The following is a 7931-nucleotide window of genomic DNA, read 5'->3' as shown; positions in this document are numbered from 1 at the left end:
TGGCTCTTGTAAATGTATTCAGCCAGCTCTGGATGCATGAAGAGAGTGGACTGCGCCAGAAGGTTTGGCTTATCAAATGTCACGCAGATCTTATCTCAAGGGAAAAATACTTCGATAATTAAATTAAATGAAAAGTCCCCGAATAAAAGCCCGGGAGGCTGCGGTCTTCTGTTTATCTCCAAAGTACAAATAGAATTGCAATTGGGGAAGGAAGATGCCAGAAGTCCACGTCAGGTCTCTGGTACTTTTACTGCGCATTTCTGTGTGTCACAGAGTATTTTGCACTTTCATGCTGATTTTCTCTATAGAAATGATTCCTTTCTATAGGAAGCTTGGGCAGGAGATCCAGCTGGGTGTGCTACAGAGGATAGAGCTGCACTGTTACCATGCATTGCTTCAGATATCTCCTATGGCTGGGAATATCCCAGCACCTCGGCTGGGTCACCTTTCCCATCTGAAGCCATGTCACCAGGGGTTCTGTAACAGCCGTGCCCTGCTGTTAAACCTGCTTTGCTGAAGAAAGGCTGTAAAAGGAAATTGATCATAAAAGCAGCCCTCTGCTTTTACTGCTGCTTTCGGCTCCCTTTGGGACAGAGGCTGAAATTTACACCTGCTGCTGTGGGATAAACAGGAGGATTAGGGTTAGGTGAGGATTCACTGCAGGGCTGGGCCCCAGCAGAGCCGTGTGGGTGCAGTGGCACTGCTGATACCCACAGTGCCCCTATTCCAGTGCTGCCAAAAGGGAAATGCTTTGGGGTGATGGCCTCAATGCCCCCTCATATCACATTAACAAACAAATCCGGGACAACTAAAGGCTCTTTGTGGATAAATAGCACACAGAAAAGAGGGGCTAAATGAATAACATAAATCATCGCTGCGAGCGGCTCGCCCTGCTCCGCGCAGTGCCTTCCAGTAGCAGGTTTCGTAGCCTAATTGTATCAGCTACTCTTTTGGCACCCATTTGCTGCGAACCATCCCACCCCTGCTGCTTCTTAATGCAGCTAATCTCCTGTTGATTATTCCCAGGGTCTCAGCCAAATAAGCACTTCAAATTAAAGCCTTCCCCGCAGCTCCGATTGGGTTTCCATAGAGATCAGAGTGGGGTGCTGCATCCTCACCACTGAGAGGCACTGCTGTGAGCATCCCTGGGCCCCCACCCCTGGCTACTGCCATCCCCTCACTGCCCACCCCCACGTGCCCATCCCTGTAGGCATGAAGTTGAGTTCCTGTCCCAAATCAGACCAGATCCCCACTGACTCCAATAAAGCGGTCTGTGAAGCAGTGCCAGTCTGCAGGAGGGTCTGTCCCAGTGTTCAGGCACACAGAGCATCTTTCTCTGAAGGATGAATGGGCCTTATAGTCTGGAATAGGTTTGCTGGGGTGTGTGTGTGCATGGAGCAGAGTGCCATGGCAGGATGTCTCCGGAGCACTGCACACCTCACGGTGTTGTGACAGCAGAGGTGCCCTTGTGTGCACAGCCGAGTTGGCAAATAGCTGTTAGATGGAGGGGATGATCGTAATTACAGGAACAAAATAGTTATTAATGCGCTAATTTACCTGGGAACCAGACTTTATGTAATTACACTCCAGGATCAAGATAAGGTTAATGCATTTACCTTCCTGGATATTTATAGATGTTTTACAATCGCTCTCCTTTGAGCACCGCGGCACAGAGCAGAGGCACTGGGAGCTCATTTGTGGCTGTGGGACTGGGAGCAGGAGCCCACCAGCAGCAACACAGCGTTAGGAAGGAACTTTGCAAACACCTCCCAGCTGCTGTATGAGTCTGTGCAGCCCCCGTGCCCTGGGAGAGCTTCACCTGTAGTGATGGCTGGGAAATGCGGCATCCTTTGGAAATCCCTGCTCCAGCAGTGATGGCAGCGAGGGTCCTAGAAGCACCAGGATAGAAAAGGATGGGGTGTGGGAAGCTCAGCCCCCCCCCCAACTGTCCCCATGTCCCCAGTGCCTGGCACTGCTGGCAGCTGCTTTGCTGCATGTCACACCATGTGGTGCTGCTCCCCGTCACCATCCGCTCGCTGCGCACTCCGCATGGCCGCCCTGCAGCGTTGGCTCCCAGGCTGCTTGCGAGCATCTGAGTGGTGTCACCAAGGATCTGCGTTGTGGTGCCACGCGGGGGACAAGCAGCAAGCAGCAGAAGGTCAAAACTGCTCTAAAAATACATATGTGTCTGTGTGTGTTTTCGAGTCCCTGGCTTCATTATTCAACACACACACTGCTGTTTAAAAGGCAGAAGAGGCTGAGATTGAGCACAGGTAACCTTTAAGACCAACAGAAGGGCTTAATAAGGTTACATTGGGCCTCAAGGACCCCTGACATGCTGTTGGTTTGGCCTTTTGATAATTTACAAGGAAATAAATCTGTGAGTTATTGTTGGAAGCCCAATAGTTCATCCTCCCCTCCAGATCTTTGCGGCCCAGTAATCAGATGGAAACAGAATGTGCCAAAGGGAAACCGATGGCACTCGGAAAATTTGAAATCATTTCCTTAAAAATCAATGTGGAGATTTATTTCTCTGTGTAGATGGGAAGGAAAGTCAGTCCTGGGCTGTACGTCAGGGCCTATTTAACCACATCGTGTAAAACCATTTTTACAACAAACATAAGTTTGAGTTATGTATGTTATTTTTTGCTAACTGTTTGCACATGGCTGGATTTCATTATGACAGAAGTGACTAACTGTGTAAGGTTATGCAAATGAAGTGCTTAATTAAGTAGGAGCCATATAAAATAAATCCCAGCTCAATGAAGTGCCCTCTGTTTTTCCTCTAAGTGTGGGTTGATTCTGATCTCTGGTTCCTGGCTGGGAGATGTTCTACCTGAGGGGCTCCCCTGGGCCACCCCCACCCATCCCCATGAGTACGATGCTCTGCAGGGCTGCCCACCGTTCTCCTTTCTCCAGAACCCATTAATCACCCTTGAAGGCATCTCATACATTATCAGGCCCAGATGTTTCCCACTGTATGCTACAAATGTTAATTATCTCCTAATTACTTATTAGCAGAGGCTGGGCTGGCACAGATCACGGGCAAAACGCAGCCAAGTGCATTCAGTCCGCGGATGGCACTGCCTCAGCCGACGGCTTCTTCTGGCTGGGAGCTCATAGGAACCTCTCATTATTCCCCCCCCTGCTTCCAAATATTTACTGAGGAATTCCAGGCAAGATCCAAGCGCTGTGATGGACCAGCAGGTGGACGGCTGCAGCATGTCAGTGTGGCTATTTGCAGCTGGGCAGAGCAGGGAAGGGCTTATAAGAGCCCTAGTGAGCATCCCTTCTGCAAGCAGCCCTTCCTCCTGCAGGGCTCTGCTCTGTGGTTGTGGCACAGGTCAGGAAGGTGTAACAGGACCTTTCTGGGTTGGGATGGGATGCAGGATGTGGCGGTGTGAGGCCCCTGCTGCTGCCCAGCCCTTTCCTTGTGCTGCTGCTTTGTGAATCCTGATGCGTTTTGGCTGCTGCTTGTGTCTGATAGGTACTTTATTGGGAGATTCATTGTCATCTGCGAGGATTAAAACCTGACAGCCTGAAATGATATTAGAAACTGAGGAGCTGAGGGTTTAGTGGGCTGGAGCCCAGTGCGTGTGGCAAGTGGTAACGTATTTCTTCTTGGCACTGCAGTCTTATTGATCGCTGTATAATACATGGGGCTTTGTGCATTTAATTCTATCAGCTGGAGATGATGGACGGGCACGTGGGCACCTTTAGGCTGGCAGCATGTTGTGCTTTATCCATGCAGTCATCAGCCCACGTTGCTGCCATGCCCAAGCATTTATTTGCTCACTGCTCCATGCAAGGGCCCCTGGAAGTGATGCAGGCAAAGCACAGATGCTTGGTTTGGGGCAGCCATGGCTTTCCCTGCTGCAATCCAATGTAAAGAGATCTGTGTGAGAGAAGGTGCTCTAATAAAGGTCAGTGTAAGGAGGTGAAAATAAACACAGGGCTGCATCTCTGCTGGTATAGGTTTGGTGTGAGGGATCCCAGACCACATGGATGCTGGTAGTGGGTCTGCATCCTGCATCATATGGGCATCCCCAGAGCACACAGCAGCACTGCAGGGCTGGGTAATCCCATCCGGAGGTTTTCTTCTGGATGGTTTCACAAATAACTGTTTGCCATGAAATATTGGTTCTCATTCTGCATGAAAGGGCTGTTTTATTTCAATCTGTGGAAGAGAATGATGAAATCCATTACATCCAGTACTCTGAGAGCATCTATAGAGCAGCTTCCGCCAGCTCATATATTTTCCCAGAGACCAATAACTCGGGGGCTCCGGGCTTTTGTACAACCTTTAATCTTCTGAAGTGCAGCATAATTTAGCTTAAAAAGTGGTTTGGTAAATTTCTGCCTTTTTTTTTTTTTTTTTTAGCACTTTTAAGCTCTGCTGAGCAACGCTGGACCTCGTGGTGCAGAGAGGTGTTGTGCTCTGGGATAGGGAGAGCAGATGGGCACAGCTTTGCTATGGCCCTTCCAGGTTTGGAATGTGCTGTTGGGATTCAGACAAACCCCACAAGGCAAATCTGGTGTTGTTTGGTTCTTTATCTCCTGTTCTGTGGGTGGGAGGCACCGCAGTGTCCCCCAGGTTGGCTAATGGGGCAGCTGGTAACTGCAGGCTCATTTCACTTCCAATGCTCTTTTTATTTGAGCCCTCTTGTCAAGAGAAGATGCTGATTGTAATTCCTTGCTATAATGACAACGGTGCACGTCCCAGTAGCACTGACCTAATTTACATCCAGTCTGGATGCCAAGAAGGTGTTTTTCTCCCATGTTTATAAAGAGAAACTGCTCAGAAAGAGTCACTGGGGAGGATTCCTTCCCCTCCCCTGTGTAGGGTGGCTGCAGAGGGACGCGGAGCCTCCCACTGGATGCATGGAAACCAACCAAACCCACCAGCAAAGAGGAAATGGAAGGCTTAGGAAGGGAGCTGGGAGAGTTAATTGGGGCGGGGGCTGCTCTTGCTTAGCTGTTAATTTGAATGTGGCATTGCACAGATGGGAGCGCAGCATCCAAGCTGCCGTGCAGCTCCCTTTGAAGCTCACTGAACACTTCAGCGTGCTAAGAAAAAAATAATCCTGCTGGCAGCTAATGGGATATTTGTTAAAAATGTTCCTGTGTGCAGAGTTGAGCTTTTTTCCCCCCTATTTTTAATGATATTGCCTCACTTTTTCCCTTCTGGAGGTCCCTGTTTCAATTCCTGTGGCCATGGGGCATTGTGCTGGGCTCTGCTCCCTCAGCATCCCATGTTCTCTTTGCAAGTGTTCTTTGTGGGCTCTGTGGAATGATTTAGGTCCCAAGCAAATCCTCCTCTCTGAGCACCCACTTCCATGTAGGGCTGACCCTGCATGGGCTACAGAGAACCCTTTTGCAAAGCAAAGCACCAGGCAGAGAGCAAAGCAGGCAGCTCATTTAATTTACTTTCCTCTCTATTCCGCAGGATTCCCAAGAGTGAAATTGGAAGGGCTTAAATGGTGGAAATAGCTTGTTTGGTGAAGTTACAGCCCCAAATTGAGGCCATCTGTGATGCTGCACAGTTCGTGCCATGCACTGTGTTCCCAAACAGTCTGCTGTGCTCCATCACTTCCCCGTGGCAGACGTGCTCTTATCACCACTCCTCATCTGCAGTGGTGCTCAATGGGGATGGGACAGTGCAGCAGTGGGGCTGTGTATGTAGAGTTGGGGCTGTCTTGCACCTTGGCCGTCCATTGGATTGAACTAAGACTTCTGTGGAGGTTTAGAGCTCTTTATCAGAAGGCAGCGTTGATGGAGAGCTTGGGTGGGTGGGGGCTCTGAAAAGCAATAATTTTCCATTGTCTTTCAGGCTGTGCTTGTGCTGAGCTTGCTGCTGGTGACCTTTCCACCCACAGAGTGCATTGCTTGGGAGCCCAGAGCCAGAAGAGCCTTTTGGAAATGTTTTGGACCTGATGAATCAAAGAACAATTCTCTGTTTAAGGAGCAGTTGCTGTGTTTTGCAATCAGCCCTTTGTCGAGGTAATAGAAGTGCTTGGGTTCCATGTGGGGCTCCATCCTCCCCTCTGTGGGGCAGTGGCTGAGGTGGGCTTTGGGTCTGTGGATGCCATAGAAACTCATAATGGATGAAGCTCTAATCCCGTGGAACACAGTAAGTGTGGGCTGGACGTTAGCAGCACTCATAGTTCAGGGACATCTACATCAAACAGCGCCTTTACAAATTGCTTTGCTACTCCTACAGACAAGTTTTCCTCTCTCTTTTATGTGCTCGTAGAAAGGGAATTTACCAGCTGCTGGCAACCCACATCAGATCATTCTAAACGAGTTATTCAAAATATCATTAAGGATCCTCAGCTCAGAGAAGGAAATAAAAACCCAAACCTGTAGCTTAAGGCTACATCCCTTGGAGGGATGCTGGTGTGGATGTGGTGATCTCGGGTCACTTTGGGAGCTGCCATTAGTCTGGGTCTGAGCTGCCCCAAAGCCATGGGTGGGGAGGAGGGAGGGAAGGAGAAACACAGACGCTGCTCCGACTCTTTGATAAGGGCTGGAAATGCCGACAGCCCACAGACTGCCCTGTTTCCATGGCAATAGGAGGATGCATCCAAAAGGACAAAGTTTGGAACCCTCCCACAGATGAGCTGGGATTTTGTTGTTGTAAGTCAATGACATATTATTGTACCTTATTTTTGTAGCGATAATCTCCTGCCTTAATAGATTTCAGAACTTCTTACGAGCTTCTCGCAGGTCTATTTTTACCTCTATCTGGTGCAAAAAACACATAAATGAGAGGAAGTCATAAGGGTGGGGGGGAAAATAAGGCCCAGAGTTGGGAGACAAATGTCAGAGAAGCTTTGATCCCCCCCCCAGCTGCAGCTCCAGTTGTATCAGTTTATAAGGATTAGATTTGCATATTCATTTCCTTTAATTTGCTCTTTGGGGGCTGAAATCTAATAATTAATGAACAAAATCTTCCTGTGTGTGCGGAGGAAACCCTGGTTATGCAATAGAGATAATCAGACATAAATAACCTGATGTGCTGGAGGAAAAGCAGCCTGAAATCACAGCATACAACAGCAGGTCCCGGCCAGGTTGGGGCTGTGTGGGGCTGTGGTAGGAGGCTCCCAGCAGCGTGAATCAAGCAATAAATCCCTTGTGTTCACCCTTAATTACATTTCCTTTAGGAACTCAATAATTCACCTTCTTGTCTGCCATTTATCAGCAATTAAAGTTTCAGGCAGTGCAGTCAGTGGCGATGCAGCCGTGTGGCCACTGTAGGGATGTAGTCCTACAGTCCAACCCATGGCATCCCCCCTCCCTGGCACCACCTCAGTGTTGTAGCACATCTCCCACCTCCAGGGCTATCCATGAGGATGCTCTTGGCTTGGCAGCACTGTTTGCTTTCTTCCCTCTCCCCCACATCTGGGTGCTCTTTACATCTGCTACGTCAAAGAGCTGTAATTACATATATTGTTGTCAGCAGCAAATAAAGATTAAGTTGTCAGGAAGATAAAGCTGCCTGCAGGTGGGAGCCGTGTGGCACCAGGATTGCTTCTCTTGGGCTGTGCTGAACTGCAGAGCTCACAGAGTTCTGCTGTAGCATTTCTGCCATCCTCCCCTGGCCCTTTGCTGAGCCACGAGCCCTGCTGAGGCTGCAATAATCAGTTCCCACCTCCCTGGCTCCACGAGCTTTATCTGCTCTCCAGGAACATTGTTGGTCCTTTGCTGCATTGGAGATGAATGTCCCCTATCATGACTTTGAGAAGGAAAAGGTGCTGTTGGCTCTGGGTGCAGCTGCAGTCAGGGATGCCCCCGGTGCTGCTATGTGCTGGGGACTTGTTTGGGGGGTTGTTGGTACAAACGCTTCAGCCTGGTGCTGTGCTGATGTGGGGATTTGTTGTGCTGCAGCCAGTGCAGGAGGAATTAAGGCTATGTTCTCCACTATCAGCCGG

Source organism: Coturnix japonica, chromosome 9, assembly GCF_054131305.1.
Source record: "Coturnix japonica strain WE chromosome 9, WE-NBRP24, whole genome shotgun sequence".
In the NCBI taxonomy this organism is placed as follows: Eukaryota; Metazoa; Chordata; class Aves; order Galliformes; family Phasianidae; genus Coturnix; species Coturnix japonica.
This window is presented reverse-complemented; position numbering follows the sequence as displayed.